At 37.1% G+C, this 16,893-nt stretch overlaps 1 protein-coding gene across 6 annotated transcripts in view; it reads right to left on the reverse strand.

The window, feature by feature from the left end:
• FILIP1 (filamin A interacting protein 1) overlaps positions 1–16,893 on the reverse strand; it is a 242,178-nt gene that overhangs the window by 210,460 nt on the left and 14,825 nt on the right. The window contains exons 1-2 of one of the 6 annotated variants that reach the window (XM_066253830.1): positions 3,315–3,368; positions 1,653–1,712 (exon numbers count right to left, since the gene is read on the reverse strand). The exons of 4 other annotated variants lie outside the window; for them this stretch is intronic. The gene's annotated coding sequence lies outside the window, so the exon portion shown is untranslated. Of the gene's footprint in view, positions 1–1,652; positions 1,713–3,314; positions 3,369–16,893 lie in introns of those variants that run through there. One more of the 6 variants, XM_066253823.1, reaches the window with a different exon arrangement.

Below are 16,893 nucleotides of genomic sequence, written 5' to 3' on the forward strand. Positions count from 1 at the left end.
TACGCCAGTGGTCGGGCAAACTTATTAGTCCACAGAGCCAAATATCAACAGTACAACGACTGAAATTTCCTTTGAGAGCAAAATTTTTAAAACTTAAACTATATAGGTAGGTACATTGTTATTAACTTAATTAGGGTACTCCTAAGCTGGCCTTTTGCACCCGCACTCAAGGGGCTAAAGAGCTGCATGTGGCTCGCGAGCTGCAGTTTGCTGACCACTGAGTTAGGCAATCACTAGATTCTATGCTCTAAGAAGGTTCCTGGACACACACACTGGAAAACAAACATTTGAGAATTCTTACTGAGAACCCCTTTACCAAGTGTAAAGTGTGTACACATGACACACGTGCTCAGTGGAAAGGGGGGGCAGGGTGTGAGGGATCATCTGAGGCAACAGAAGGCACCTACAAGAACTTTCCAGTGGGGGTCAGGGCTTGTGCAAAGTCATGGCCAGGCCAAAGTCCATCAGGGTGTAGGGGAGGCTGTGGGCCGCACCCTTTTCCTGCAGTGTGTTTTACCTCCCTGCTTATACCCTTCATGTCCCATATTTGGTACAACCCTTCCTAGTGTTTCTCTTTCTCCTCCTACCAATTACAAAGCCCACATGGACCTGCCTTTTCTAAGACTCTCTTATCTTTATGGCCTGGTTCCAGATATTATATGATCAGAGTGATATGTTAAATATTTAACAACCAATTACAGCGATGCCAGCAGCAGTGTTGAAGTGAGGTTCTGAAGCCTTCTGAGGTGAGAAGTTTGACCCCTTCCGTTTCTGGATTGTGGGGAAGCCCAGAGAATCCTGGCGGAGTTGCAACATTGCTGCAACGTCAGGGTCACCAGCCAGATGGACGCACGCTGGCTCAGTCAGAACAGATAGCTGCTGGAAACAATCGGCTTGCCCATCCGGGTGTGTACCAACTTAATATAAATCTTGCTGATAAAATAAGAGTACATCTCCATTGATTAAGTCATTTATATCAATATATAAATCTCTTTTCTCCCTCACTACAAACTATAAAAACTTTTCTCTAAAACTGAAGCCAAGCCTACTACCCAGGCTCTATTTTTACTCTCCTGTCACCCTATGGCTCTCTGGTGCACAAGTGGGTCAGTCCCATACAAGCTGCCTTTTCTCATTTAACCTTTCTAGGCAACTTTCTAGCGTCTTCTCTTCTCCACCACCTCCATCAGGAACACAGTGTCCAACAGCCATTTAAGTAGAAATGGAAGGATCCTGGAAGTTGTACAATGGGGATTAAAGAAGGTGGCTACACAGCCATTTATTTATCATTGTCACATGACTTCCTCTGTATGTGAGATCTTCACAGTGGCAACAAAATACAATATGAACACACTGTATCTGAGAAATATCAGGTCCAAATACTTGGCTCTTGGCAAGGAGTAAATAAATGAGAATGATGAGAAGGTCTTAAGGCAGAAGCATTAGCATTTCATACGGTGTCCTGGGGCATGTGCATATCTTAGCATTGCTGCTCTCAGTGTGCAACTCAAGCTCATTATTGTGCCCCCTATGTGTCTCATTCTTCCTTCCCCTAAACTATAATCTCATGGAATGAAGAATTTAACTTATCCAATATAACTATTTCTTGTCACTTAGCATACAATATGCAGAATAAGAAACAACTGAATTACCTTGTTCTATTATAACCAAATCAGTTACAGAGAGGTGTGAGAGCGGGTGATGGGGTGGGCCTAAAGAGAAAGAAAAACAACTGATTATGCTCCAGTGTAAAGGTAGCAATATATCTATATCTATATCTATATCTATATCTATATCTATATATATATTTTAAACATAAATACCCAGTTTTGATTTACTCAATTAAGAAAGCAAGTCAGCTGAGAATACACAGACTGAGTGTGAGTCCCTTATGTTAACAAAAATGATTTTTCTAAAACTTCCAAAACTTAAGTAAGTGCCCTGGGTATCATAAAACAAGTGTCCTTAGGTATAACGTGGGCCGCTATAATATATTTGACCTGGAGAATAGCCAAACGGCCTTAACAAAAGAGAAATGTTATTAAAAGTGTTACAGAAATAACATAGTTAAACCCAGAATAAGCTATCTAATATTTCTTATCTTAATTTATTCATATTAATTTCTTTAGCTTTCATGACCCTAACTCGGAGTTGGTGAACTTTTTCCTTTTCACTTTATTTCCCTATCCACAGATGTTTGTAAGTGGTCGTACTTCTGAAAGAAGGTTCTAATTTAGATGTTCACTTTAGGACTGGTAAGACTTTATTTAACAGGGGTTAAAAGTAAGGTAGAAAAAGGGAGAAGGGGGAAAAAATTGTTATGCTTCTCTGGCTTTTTTAAAAATCCATGTTTTATGAATTAAAACCACGGAAAACTATCATGATGTCTAAATACTTAAAAGGAAATATTATGCTTCACAAAGGTCATTTTGGCACAGATGTTGGACTGTTTCATGTCTGCCCTTGAGAATCTAAGACATCAGACCCTTGATGTCATCCTTTTCAGATTATAAAGCTCCACGATTTTGATTAACTTGTTTTTATAGGACTCAGGCCTAATACTTAAATACTTGTGTTTAACTATTTCATTCTTTTAAACTAATAGAAAGATTTTCTTTCAAATGACAAAGAAAGAAAATTTTTTTATGCTGCAGTGATAAATAAAATATATTTTAAATGCAGTCATTTGGGTTTAACTGCTAAAAAATATTATGCAGCTAGGAGGGAAAAAAATACCAGCATATGTCCTGTTATGGCATTGATATTAACAAAAAATTCTAAGTGATTTCTGCAAAAATCACAGAAAACTCTTGTGCCCTAAACATCCATGCCTGTGGGGAAGGATTTCCTTTTTCAAAGGAAAAATTAGTGCCTAAAGATTTTGGGAATGTTTGCAAAGCCAAACTTTGAACAGGTCTTCTTCCAGTTCATGCTAAGAACAAAATGATGACATTTTTATCTGAATTCACAGGCAGCCAATTCTCACCTTCTGATGTACAAAAACTTGCATAGTTCATTAACAGAGAATTTATTTGTTCACTTATCAATAGCACTATTTCCCTCCCAGACTGTTCTCCGAAATACATACTTGCATATCCAGCAGCCCATACAACTCCTTTAACAGACAGCCTAAATTCAACAGGCCCAAAACTCAGTTCCTGGTCTTTCCTTTAAACTGCTCTTCCTCAGCCTTCCCTATCTCTGTCAACGGCGGCTCCATCCTAATTGTTAGACTGAAAACTCTGGAGTTATTCCTGACTACTCTCTCCAATGTCCACATCAAATCTACCCAGAAATCTTTTAGTTGTACTCACAAAATATATCTTTGTTTAGTTTGTTCATATATCCCAAGCACCTGAAGCAGCATCTAGCACATGGTAGACACTTGATAAATACCTGTTGAATTAATTAATAAAAGAAAGAATGCAGTACTTTATCAAATAGTAGAAATTCACCACTAGCCTTCATACATGTAACCATTTATATATCCATTCACCAGTAACTTTATCAATTACCAAGTACCTACTCTGTACTCGGTATGTATCTATACTCCATTTCCCCTAGAGACAATCTGACAGCTAAAATCTAGGATCACATTTGGAGATAAAACCACTGAGATGGAAAGTACTTAAATTAAAGGATTATCTAGTTCGGTACTGTTCAATAGGACATGTGGCCAGTAGGTACGAAACTGGACAGCACAGCTCGACTTCATCTCTCTGCCTCTTTACTTAGTACTTTCCCTAGATGCCCAAGGCAGCTTGTTAACTCAATTACTTTTTTTTCCCCATAAAAGATGATTAAAGTCTGACCTGTGGAGGCATAGTGGATAATGCGTCAGCCTGGAATGCTGAGGTCGCCAATTTGAAACCCTGGGCTTGCCCAGTTAAGGCACATACAAAAAGCAATCATTGAATAATTAAAATGAAGCAACTAGGATCTTGCTCCCTCTTTCTCCCTCCCTCCCTCTCTAAAATCAATAAATAAAATCTTTAAAAAAAGAAAAGATGATTAACAGACAATTACCATCTTTTGTGAACTACCATTTCTGTGGTTCATGAATGTGTCTTCTTTCACAATTATCATTATTTTGTCAGCTAAGGTCAAGTTTTTATATTTTATCAACCAATTTACAAAATATAAAACCTTCAGAATAGAATTGATCTTCTAAATCCAACAGTACATTTTATCTACTTCACTACTTATATAATTTCTTTTACTTTTAACTTTATTTTTCAGTTTTATTGAAGTATAACAATGTAGGCCCTGGCCGGTTGGCTCAGCGGTAGAGCGTCGGCCTAGCGTGCGGAGGACCCAGGTTCGATTTCCAGCCAGGGCACACAGGAGAAGCGCCCATTTGCTTCTCCACCCCTCCACCACGCTTTCCTCTCTGTCTCTCTCTTCCCCTCCTGCAGCCAAAGCTCCATTGGAGCAAAGATGGCCCGGGCACTGGGGTTGGCTCTGTGGCCTCTGCCTCAGGCGCTAGAGTGGCTCTGGTCGCAACATGGCGATGCCCAGGATGGGCAGAGCATCGCCCCCTGGTGGGCAGAGCGTCGCCCCATGGTGGGCGTGCCGGGTGGATTCTGGTCTGGCGCATGCGGGAGTCTGTCTGACTGTTTCTCCCTGTTTCCAGCTTCAGAAAAATGAAAAAAAAAAAGAAAAGAAAAAGAAGTATAACAATGTAGAATAAACTGTTTATATTTTAAGTGAATAATTTGATAAGTATTCACATAAGTCAGTGGCTCTCAAAGTGTGTGTCAGGGCACATGGTGCACCCTATGGTATTCCAGAAAAATATGTGTCTGTTGGGGACCAAAAACCAACAGGGTTTTTGGAGTTTAGATTTTTAGGGGACAGAGGTGTGGGGAATTGGCTGTAAGCTGACAGTCTGCCCAACCCCCCACCTCACTTGCCTGATTAGGTTGCAAAAGGCTGTTAAACTGTGGTGCTGGATTGTTTACACTACCCCCCATGTTCCCTGGAAAGACTGGAGGCAAGTTTCTTTTATCCTTTGTTTGGTGTAAAGTTAAGATGATCTGTATGGTGGGGGTTTTCTGCACTCAACACAATTAAGAGTAAAAAAAGAGGAAGTCTTCAATGTATTGACAAGGAAATGAGAGTTTGCCTTTCAAATATATGCCCAAACATTAAAGAAATTGCTAGGACACATCAGGCTCATGTTTCTCATAAACACAAGAATGAAAAGAAAGACTTAACATATTCACACTAGGACCTGCTGAATTTACTAAATCTTACTAAGAATGTATCTATATATATAAAAAAATAACTTTTTTGTTTTTTGTTTTTTTAACTCTTTTTTATAAATTCTAAAAAGCATAACAAAAAATGTAACATAAAATGTTTTTTAATGTCAGAATAAATTTAATTTTGTCATATTTATTTCATTTAATTATCATAAAAGCACGCTTGGACTTTATATATTTTACTTTAATATTTGACTTAATTATTATAACATATTTCTCAGAAATTTGTATAGAGTGTGCCTACAATTATTTGTAGGATTTTAAATGTGCCCCAACTTCAAAAACTTTGAGAACCACTGACATAAGTATAAATCCAAGGAACCATCACCATAAACAATGTAATTTAAAGTTCAAATGACCTGAGCCACTGCTGACCCATAAGTTATCATTATGTAATTTGGGGAAAGTAACATCTCTCTGCTCTGCAGAAGTTTTCTTTTGCCAAGATACACAGTGTAGTGAAAAGCAGTGAGCTAAATTTCAGCTTTCACCTACCTCCTCACTCGTGCCTTCAAGTAATGAACAACTTACAAAACCAGAAATGGCAGTCCTAAAAACTGGCCCATTAAACTCATTTTTAAAACATCTCCTAAGGATCTAAAATTTAGACTCTGGTTTCTGTTCCACGGTAGTAGAGTAGGAATAAGCCTCCTCTTCCCATTGCAAAACCTTACATGTTTAGAAAAAAAAATTTAATCCATATAACTAGAAGATACATCAACCTTTTGAGAACCAAAATCTTTGAGAAAACACTGGAAGACAGAATAGCGGATAGAATTAGAATGAAGATTTAAAATCACAGCTCAATGTGATAGACATGACCCCATGGTCGCTGGCTTAAGCCCAAATGTCACTGGCTTGAAGCCCAAGGTCGCTGGCTTGAGCAAAAGGTCACTCGCTCTGCTGGAGTCCCCCAGTCAAGTGACACATGAGAAAGCAATCAAAGAACAACTAAGGTGCTGCACTATGAGTTGATGCTTCTCATCCCTCTCCCATTCTGCCTGTCTGTCTTGATCTGTCCCTCTCTCTGTCTCTGTCTCTCTAGCTGAAAATTAAGTAATTAATTAAATTAATTAAAATAAAACCACAGCTCAAAAGAAGTATGGGAGAGAGCTGCCAAAAATGTTAGGAATGGGCACCAACAAAAAGAGGGACGCTGGGACAACATACAGTGTGATTGTTAGAGGACAACAGCAGAAACAGCAAAGAAGGTTGAACTCTGCATGTCCTTTCTACCAATCTAGGCCACATTTTGTGCCAAAGAAAGCCGTCTGAGATAATGCACAAAAAAGCCAAAATTATAAAAGAAAATATTATAAATTTGACTACATCAAAATTTAAAACACCTAAAAAAATGTAAAACACCTCAATGACCAAAGTACTTTAAAAGTTAAAGGTCAAGCAATAAAAACAATAACAAGGAGGGGCCCTGGCCGGTTGGCTCAGCGGTAGAGCGTCGGCCTAGCATGCGGAGGACCCGGGTTCAATTCCCGGCCAGGGCACACAGGAGAAGCGCCCATTTGCTTCTCCACCCCTCCGCCGCGCCTTCCTCTCTGTCTCTCGCTTCCCCTCCCGCAGCCAAGGCTCCATTGGAGCAAAGATGGCCCGGGCGCTGGGGATGGCTCCTTGGCCTCTGCCCCAGGGACTAGAGTGGCTCTGGTCGCAACATGGCGACGCCCAGGATGGGCAGAGCATCGCCCCCTGGTGGGCAGAGCATCGCCCCTGGTGGGCGTGCCGGGTGGATCCCGGTCGGGCGCATGCGGGAGTCTGTCTGACTATCTCTCCCTGTTTCCAGCTTCAGAAAAATACAAAAATAAATAAATAAATAACAAGGATAAGAGTTAACAAATTATCTAAATAAAAGAATAATCTAATTGAAAAAATGGACCAAACATATAAACTGCTAACTCAGAGAATAAATAATAAAAATAGTCAAGATTTAGATAAACTGGTGCTCACCCTCACTTTATTTATTTTTAATGTTTATTTTATTGATTTCAGAGGAGGACAAAAAGAGAGAGAGAAACAGGAACATTAGTCTGTTCCTGTATGAGCCCTGACCGGGGATCAAACCTGCAACCTCTGTAATTCGGAATGATGCTCTAACCAACTGAGCTATCCAGCCAGGAATGAAACTTACCTTAACAAAGGAACTTCAAAATCAATGAATATATTCTTACACAGCTGGAGAAAATATAGGTACAAATGCAGATGACTGAAGAGGTCATTTTGCATAACCCATCATCCCAAAGTTCTATTGTTAATATCTACCCAGAGAGATACTTAAACCATGTGCCCAGAAAACAAGAACAGGGATCTTTATTGCAATGTTATTTGTAACAGTGAAAAACTCAAAACAACCTAAATATGTATAAAAACAGGAATGACTAAGTAAATAATTGGGCACTCTTTGTATGGAAGACCACATGGCAGTTTTTTAAAATGAAATAGACTTATATAAACTGACATAAAAAAATTGTGTAAGCCATATTGTTTAGTAAAATAACACATATATCATTTGTTAAATATATCCACAGATAGATATCTTTTCTATCCTCATGAAGGAAAGTCTAGAAACATACATTACATTGTTAATAGTGACTACTTCTAGAGAAAGGACTAAAATAGGAGGCATTGGAGAAGGAAATAATCAAAGGCTACTTTAATTTGATCTATTAAGTTTTAATGTTTTTAATAAAAAGAATTACTAATGTAACTTCTAATTATTTTTAATGTACAAATCATTCTTATTATATGTCATAAGTACAGAAGATAAGTGATGAAGTTATAAAGTACTATAAGCAAAGTTGCTTTACATTGGTGAAATCAATTAAACAACAGAATTTATAAATCTAGGCTATTCCTTCCTTTCTTTAAGCTATCTCTTCCTTCCATTTGTAGTACGAGAGAATCCAAAGAAACTACATGTCACACTGTATCCTTTACCTTCTGGTCTTAAAAAAATGAAAGGTAATTTTAGCTGGGCTTTATATCATGGCTGTTTTGGGATGACATTTGAATTACCCAGGATGTTGTGACATATATGCTTCTTCTTGGAAATAAGAATCACCCTCCTAATGCAATTATATTTCAATGTTAATTTAAAAAAATAGTCTTTCTCAAGTATTTTTTCAATATTAATTGGGGACTTTTTTATAATTTAAAAAGTATTCATGATTTAGAATTTTGATTCCCGCATTGACTGTTTTGGGATAGGGTGTTAAAGGATGAAATTTGACTTTTGGTGGGCAGTGTAAAACCATAAAGAACCAAACAAAAACATCTCTCTCTTGATAACCACAAAAAGCTTATAATTAAGATAGAACCTAATAATTTCAGGAAAATTAACTTGTCTATAGTGAGAACAGAGACTAATTCATGAATAGTAATTTTTTTCTTGTTCCCCATTAGTATACATTGGTCTTTAGTTATGACATATATAAACCAGTGGGAAAATATTAACTATGGCCTGACCAGGCGGTGGCGCAGTGGATAGAGCGTCGGACTGGGATGCGGAGGACCCAGGTTTGAGACCCTGAGGTTGCCAGCTTGAGCACAGGCTCATCTGGTTTGAGCAAAGCTCACCAGCTTGGACCCAAGGTCGCTGGCTCGAGCAAGGTGTTACTCGGTCTGCTGCAGCCACATGGTCAAGGCACATATGAGAAAGCAATCAATGAACAACTAAGGTGTCGCAATGAAAAACTAATGATTGATGCTTTCATCTCTCTCCGTTCCTGTCTGCCTGTCCCTATCTATCCCTCTCTCTGCCTCTCTCTCTCTCTCTGTAAAAAATAAATAAATAAATAAATAAATAAAAATCTAAGTTCTTTTAAAAAAAATTAACTATGGTTAATGGAGTGAATGGATTTATTTAAGAAATATTTAAAGTAAAAGCATCAAATTATCTCCACAACATATATATTGGTCACAGAGACATAATATAAGGTACATCATAAATCTTAACTGCTTTCAAAAACCCCATGTGAGCACCATAGAGATTGAAAGAAACAGCACATTTACAATTCCCAAAGTCTCTTAGCCATATTTTTGCCCTTCTTTTCTGATCACATACTTCAATATTTTTCTACTATTATATGATAATTAAGGTCTATACTCTCGGGGGAAGGCTGTGGGCTCAGTAGAGCATAGGACTTTTCAGTCAATAAGCTGTGGATGTGAAATAAGGTTTAGCTACTTTTAAACTGACTAAATTTGAGATCATGTGTTGTTTTTTAACTTTATAAAAGAGCCTTGTGGTAGGATTATTTCTGAATTTGCTCTGCTACCCCCAAAGTGCCTATTTATGATGTAACAACATTATAGGTAGGTCTTTAAAAATGTTCATTTCAGCATTATTCACAGTGGCCAAGACATGGAAACAACCAAAAATCCCTTCAATAGATGATTGGATAAAGAAGACGTAGTACATATATACAATGGAATACTACTCAGCCATAAGAAATGATGACATAGCCCTGGCCGGTTGGCTCAGCGGTAGAGCGTCGGCCTAGCGTGCGGAGGACCCGGGTTCAATTCCCGGCCAGGGCACACAGGAGAAGCGCCCATTTGCTTCTCCACCCCTCCGCCGCGCCTTCCTCTCTGTCTCTCGCTTCCCCTCCCGCAGCCAAGGCTCCATTGGAGCAAAGATGGCCCGGGCGCTGGGGATGGCTCCTTGGCCTCTGCCCCAGGCGCTAGAGTGGCTCTGGTCGCAACATGGCGACGCCCAGGATGGGCAGAGCATCGCCCCCTGGTGGGCAGAGCATCGCCCCTGGTGGGCGTGCCGGGTGGATCCCGGTCGGGCGCATGCGGGAGTCTGTCTGACTGTCTCTCCCTGTTTCCAGCTTCAGAAAATAGCAAAAAAAAAAAAAAAAAAAAAGAAATGATGACATAGTGCCATTAACAACAACATGGATGGACCTTGATAACATTATACTGAGTGAAATAAGTAAATCAGAAAAAACTAAGAACTGTATGATTCCATACATAGGTGGGACACAAAATTGAGACTCATGGACATGGACAAGAATGTGGTGGTTACTAAGGGGAGGGGGTGGGGAAGGGGAGGGACACAAAGAAAACCAAATAGGTGACAAAAGACAATTTGGGGGAGGGGGTAGGGGAGGGGAGGGACACAAAGAAAACCAAATAGGTGACAAAAGACAATTTGACTTTGAGTGATGGGTATACAACATAATCAAATGTCAAAATAACCTGGAGATGTTTTCTCTGAATCTATGTACTCTGATCAATGTCATCCCATTAAAATTAATTGTCTAGCAATTTTTTTTTTTAATGTCAAATAAATAAATAATGAAGAAAAATTCAAATTAAAATAACTAAGTATTTAGTGCAATTTTTAAGAAAAGGAAACCTCTTTATCAATAATGGAAAAATAATAAGTAGAAAGTTGATTTTTAAAATTAAATGGAGGCATTGATCCCATCATATTACACTTATAGAAAAATAATGGAGCCCCTCTTGAAAGCCATTTCTATTTATAATAAAGGCCAAATACAATACAGACAAAAATAGAATCTTAGGTGCTTTCCCTGCCTTAATAAAGTGTCTCAGGGAAATTTTAATCACCATAGGACTTTCAAATATTAAAATGATTTAATTTCAGACAGATCTTAATAAGGACAAGTGAAGGATTTATAGTCCTTTGACTTTTACATGTAAGTTAAGAATACAGAAATTAAAGATCTTGAAGACTACTGTTCATAGCAGAACAGCCAGAAGCTCTTTCAGTGACCCCACCAAACTTCCTGGGTTTTGGGCCCCTATAAAGGTACCCTATTCCACTTTTGAAGTCATTTAAGATGCTTCAATTTACTATTTCTAAAGGTGTTTTATACTCTCTTGTCTTCACCCCCTTCCATTTGGAATATAAACTTTAATTAGAAAGGTAAGAAAATACTGAAATACTTATAGAGAAAAGAAAGGCCGTAAAAAAAAACCAAAACTGAGTAGAGTCAAGTCAGACCATCTTCCTGTTCCAAGCATGTGGTTTGACCTCCACATTGACTGGTAATTTGGACTTCAAATTTTCTCTGTTGTACAACAATCTAGAAGAAATTTCAGGTCTTTCCTCCAAAGTGGATATTTCTCAGAGAATAATTGGAATAACATTTTTGATAACTGGTAACAAATATTAAAGTTGAAGGTAAATTATTGATTAAAAAATTATCCTTTGTGAATAATAATTTTACAATAAAAGTGTCTTTATTTGCATAGCTTTCATTATATTAATGTTGAAGGATGCTCTAAGACTGGCTGACACAGAAAAAATAACAGAAAGAAGGTTCTGAAAAGAAAAAATTAAGAAAGAATGAGGAACAAGCCCAGAAAAGCATGGAAAGTTGATTAGAAAGCCTAGTGAAGAAGGCCTTCATATGGCAGAGGAGACAAAACTTGCACATATTGAAGCCTGAACCCAGATAGAAAGGGAAGAAGGGGAATCAGAATTTACACAAACACTGTGTGAGTTGCGAGGGAGACTACCAGGATAATAAGAAGCAAGAACATGAGAATATCATTGGTTTGACTGTTTAAAGAACTGAAAGCTACAAATGGACAAGGTGATGAGCTCATTGAAAAATGGTTTGTGAGTTAAATTACTTTGTCTAGCAATCACCAAATAGAAGTTGGAAATAAAGCACAGCTGTTGCTATTATTCACACTTATATTCTATTTAACAGAATTACACACAATGTTTGGGTTTATTACTCTTTATCTGTGTGTATGGGAGAAGTAAAGGACTCATTTGCTTGCACCCTTTGTATGAAAAAGAATACTTGAAAGAACAATCAAAGTAATAAAGGACCATGACTCATCTCAGCACATTCTTTGCAGAACCAAATAGCAAGTGATCTATGGCCAAGCTTGGTTTAAAATGCTTAGGGTCTACTTTCACCTTTCAGGAGTGGCTTCTTCAAAAAAGGGCTTCCCCAGAAAAAAGCACAACAATGTTAGCATACCAGGTCTTGGGTGAGATTTCACTCACATTCCTTCTTCCTTTGCATTGACAAAAAAATGTCCTTGTTCTCAGACAAATGATAAGCAGCTGGGCATTATACACAGCATGTACCACCCTACAAGACTCCTAATAGGACATGTGCACACCACACACTACTCTATAAGTAGCCTCCTTTCATCCCTTGGGATAATAAACAGAATCAATGAATAGTGAACTGCTGGTGTTCTAAGAAGTCCAACATTTGGAGGTGCCAGAGGCATGAGACAGAGAAATCATGAGCTCTTATACAACTTGGAAATAACTCAAGACAGGTAATATTCTGGATTCTAGGGAGTTATGCAGCACAATGCTGTGGTTTGTTTGTGAATTCATATATCTGAATTAATAAACTATATGACCTTGAGAAAGTCAAACTTCCTGGGTTTCAGCTTTTTCATCTCTCATTAAAAAGGGTTAGAGTTAATCATCTCTTAGCACCCATTGGTATAAAAGTGGTATGGTAAAATCACAGTAACTCATGAATTTAGCAGATTGGCCAAAACTTAAACCTTAGTCCTCCTTTCCTGGATTAGTTTAACCACATAAGCCTAATGATCCTAAACAGTTCTATGAAGTAGTAATCAAATGCAAGAAATTCCTTGATCCAGTGACCAATTTAACCCACCTGCTCCATGGTCCCTCATCCTCATGATCCAGTCATAGATATACCCATTTTGGTTGTCAGATTATGTTTTGATAATAACATTACTCAGAAAATATATTGTCATCAAGATGTGCTTGGCACTTCAATGATTAGGCAAAATGGACTGGGCAGACTTGTTTCAATAATTTTAATCAAGTAAGCTATTGAGGAAGAGGTATGTGGGCATTTAAAAATAAAATAAAATAAATAAGAACCACTAGGTCTGCCAAACTTTCAGAAGTCAATAGACAATATTTGAGAACAATAGGAGGAAGAGAAAAGAATGCATTCTTAAAAGTATCATGTGTGTTTTGACTCCTCTGTTTTTCAAAATGGAAGTGGCCTTATTATTCCTCTGATTATAAAGATTTTTACCACATATTGTTCAATTGCTTATCAGGAAGCTTGTCCTAGTGGATTTTCCCACCAGCAGTATACAGGGTGGTGTAAAAGTAGGTTTACAATTGTAAGTACGCAAAACACAAAATTTATTCTTCTATTATTTATTATTAATTATTGTATTATTTTCCATATGAACAACTGTAAACCTATTTTTGCTACACCCTGTATAGTATCATTTCCTCACACCCTTACCATACTGGGTATTGAATTCTTTTGAGTCTTGTTAATATTTTGGTTGAAATAATACTATCTTCTTTTAATAAGAATTTTTAATTATCAATGAGGTTAAATAGTTTTTCCACTTGCATGTTACAAATTATTTATGTCATTCGTCCATTTTCCAATCACTGTGTCTTTTTGCTTTATTCATTTAAAATAGCTCTTTATATTAAGGATATTTGTATTTTTCCTCAGTTATGTTCGTCACAAATATCTTTGTCCAGATTGCTGTTTGCATTTTAATTTTGTTCATGAGTTCTTGAGTTTTTCTGTGTAAAACATTCCTTCAGTTTTTATGAAGTCAGTATTTCATGGAGTCAAATATTTTAGTCTTTTGTTTTACTGCTTTTTTTGTCCAGTTAGGAAGAATTTTCCCACCCACTCACCTAAATAAATAAATAAATATATATATATATATATATATTTTTTTTCGATTATTTCACTCTCATTTTTTACAACTGATTTTCTGATAACATCTAGTATATATTTTGGTGTAAGGTGTAATGTAGAGATTTTATTTCAATTTTTTTCCAGTTTAAGCCCATTGATCGAAAAACTCAATGTATCCTTCTTTGATTTGAAATGTCTCTCTTTCCTAGCACTAAATCCTAATATGTCAGTCCCTATTTTTCAGACTTTCTACTATTTTTCCTTGATCTCCTCATCGGATATGAACTGATTCTGACACCACAAGCAAAGTGTTTCAATGAGTGTGATTTCAAAATTTCTTTTAATATGTGGTAAGGCAATGCTTCCAACATGTGCTTCAAAAATTTCCCAGGTATTCAAACAGGTTTCTTGCTCCAGTAGCAATTAGGCACTTCAACTGAAGTATTAAATATATATAAGTATTTTTCTAAAGTGTACAAACTTATAAAAATCTTCAAGCAAATAATTTTATAAGAAACATTCATTATCCTCTTTTGGACATATAAAGAGTGGTCACTGTTCTGAAAGAATACTAAGAGTACAAGTAGAATTAAAGGAATTTTTAGGTCACAGGATATATATTTGGATGGTCCATTATAGCCACTACAGATTTAAGTGTGATGAGAATATATGTGTATAGTATGTCTTTTTCATCACATTATTCTTAAAAACATTAAAATTATTGTGTTAGTGGAAAGAATGGCATTGAAATTGCCATTGTTTTTACCTGCAACCTCTACTAGAGAGTAGAGATAGTACATTAACCATTGTATCCCAATCCCTAGCCAGTGCCTGATACATATGTGTCTCAATAAATATTGAGTGAATATTTATTGAGGTGAATGCTGCATATTAAATGTGAAGCAGAAGAGATACAAAGAACTACATATAGCCCACTACTCTCAGGTTTAGAATCACCGTAGTTGTTGTGACACTGCATTACACTTTGGCATCTCAGAGTCTCTAGAATTACTCCTTCCTCCAGAAGGTTCTTGTCTCTGAATCCCACCCTCCTGCTCTCCTCCTTAGTCCTGCAGTGATTAGCTTGCCCAGACACTGACTCCCTGCCTGTGTCAAAACACAGCCATGCTCCATCTGACTGGCAAGATATCTCAGAAGCTCATGTTAGACTATCAAATGCCAGCTGCTAACTTGGACCCCACTCTTTGACATCTAATGCAATACCATTTGGATCCAGCGTTCTATCTACTCCCAGTTTGACACAGTTCAGCCCCTTTTCCAGCTACATGAATAGGCTTTGACTGATTGAGCCAAGGACATGTTCTCCAAGATGAGCAGAATGAGTGGATCTCAACTCTATAATGAGTTACTTCTACACAGCTCAAATCCTTCCAAATTTTCACACAATAGAACTTGAATTACAGTTCCTATGAAAGTGTCTGGGAATAGAAATTGATACAATAATCTAAATATAAATCAAATTGTAGGATTTTAACCATACATTCAGACTCTACGGAAAAACTAGGGCTCTGTTTCTTTTTCTCTCATCTCTCTCTCAAAAGGACAAAATCCTTCACTTTCCGAGTATCCATGGTCACTTTCATCTGGTTTTCCCCCTTGTCTTCTCCTCTGTTTGAGCTCAGCATTTCACGTGTTCGTTTTGGTGAGATTCCATCACAATACATCACCAGGAACACATGTGTTCCACTGGGACTTGATTCCCTGGAAGATGTGAATGGTGATGTGCATAATAGCATCATTGGAATTTGAAGGAATAGATGCGGGAAAGAAAGTGAAATAGGCAAAATCAAGCAACTATCATCAATATTTCCTTTGGGGGTAATGTGAGTAGTATTGAGGCTGATGGAGAACTTCAATGGCATTCATCAGCTTGAGCTGTCAGCAGAAACATTAATTAAATGGCAGCTGTTGCTTTACCACTTGTAGGGGAGTGGAGCAATCCTAACTTCAAAATAGATTTCCAAGGATGAGAACATTTCCAGCTAATAAACCACAATAAGAGCCTGGATATGTTCTTTTCATGAGTTTTGTGGTACATGAGTGAAAAAATGAAGGGCAAATATTTGCAATTAGACTTGTGTCAATAGATATGTTTTATATCACTGTATTTGAAGAGCTCTAGTATGCTATTAGAAATATGTGTATCATGCCATTCATAGCTATAGAGCCCAGCTTCTACTCAGTTATACTTGGTTGTTTTCTGATTCTTTAATGAACATTAAAATGTTTGCTGATTTTTAATTCATATTTTTTTTATTAATTTGAGAGAGAGAGAAAAGCATCAATTCATGTTCCACTTAATTGTACACTCACTGATTGTTTCTTGTACATGCCCTGACCTGGGGTTGAACCCATGACTACAGGATGATGCAGTACACTGAGCCACCCAGCCAGGGTTAATCTGTATTGTTATAAAAGCAATATGTGACCATTAGAGGTCTAAAGAATACTGAGAAGCAGAGAAATAATCACTCATGTTCACTGATTATTATTCCCATGTTTATTTTTTAAAATTATGTTCAATCAAATCAATGGAAACCAGTTAATAACACTTACTTTCTCAATTCCAGGACATTTAATGGATTCAATTTAACATGTATTTATTGAGCACTGTTCTGAGCAATGTGATTTTTAAAATAGTCTCTAGTTATACCTAAATCCATTTATCAAGTTAAATTCTTAATTTACATGTAAGTATTTATTATAGAATAATTATAATAATCTCCCACTTTTTCTTTAGTTTTTATTGCTTAGAAAAATCTGTGCTGCAGTATTTGCCATTGGTGATTTTCATCTTTGTAAGTTCATTTAACCAAACAATGCATATAGATTTTCCTTTAGGTGTGAAAAAGCCTTCTCTGTAGAATTTCAAACTTACAGAATAAATCAGAAAACTAACTCTATACATGCTACCTAAAAATGTAGACTTTAACAGGTCT

Source organism: Saccopteryx bilineata, chromosome 1 (assembly GCF_036850765.1).
Source record: "Saccopteryx bilineata isolate mSacBil1 chromosome 1, mSacBil1_pri_phased_curated, whole genome shotgun sequence".
NCBI lineage: Eukaryota > Metazoa > Chordata > Mammalia > Chiroptera > Emballonuridae > Saccopteryx > Saccopteryx bilineata.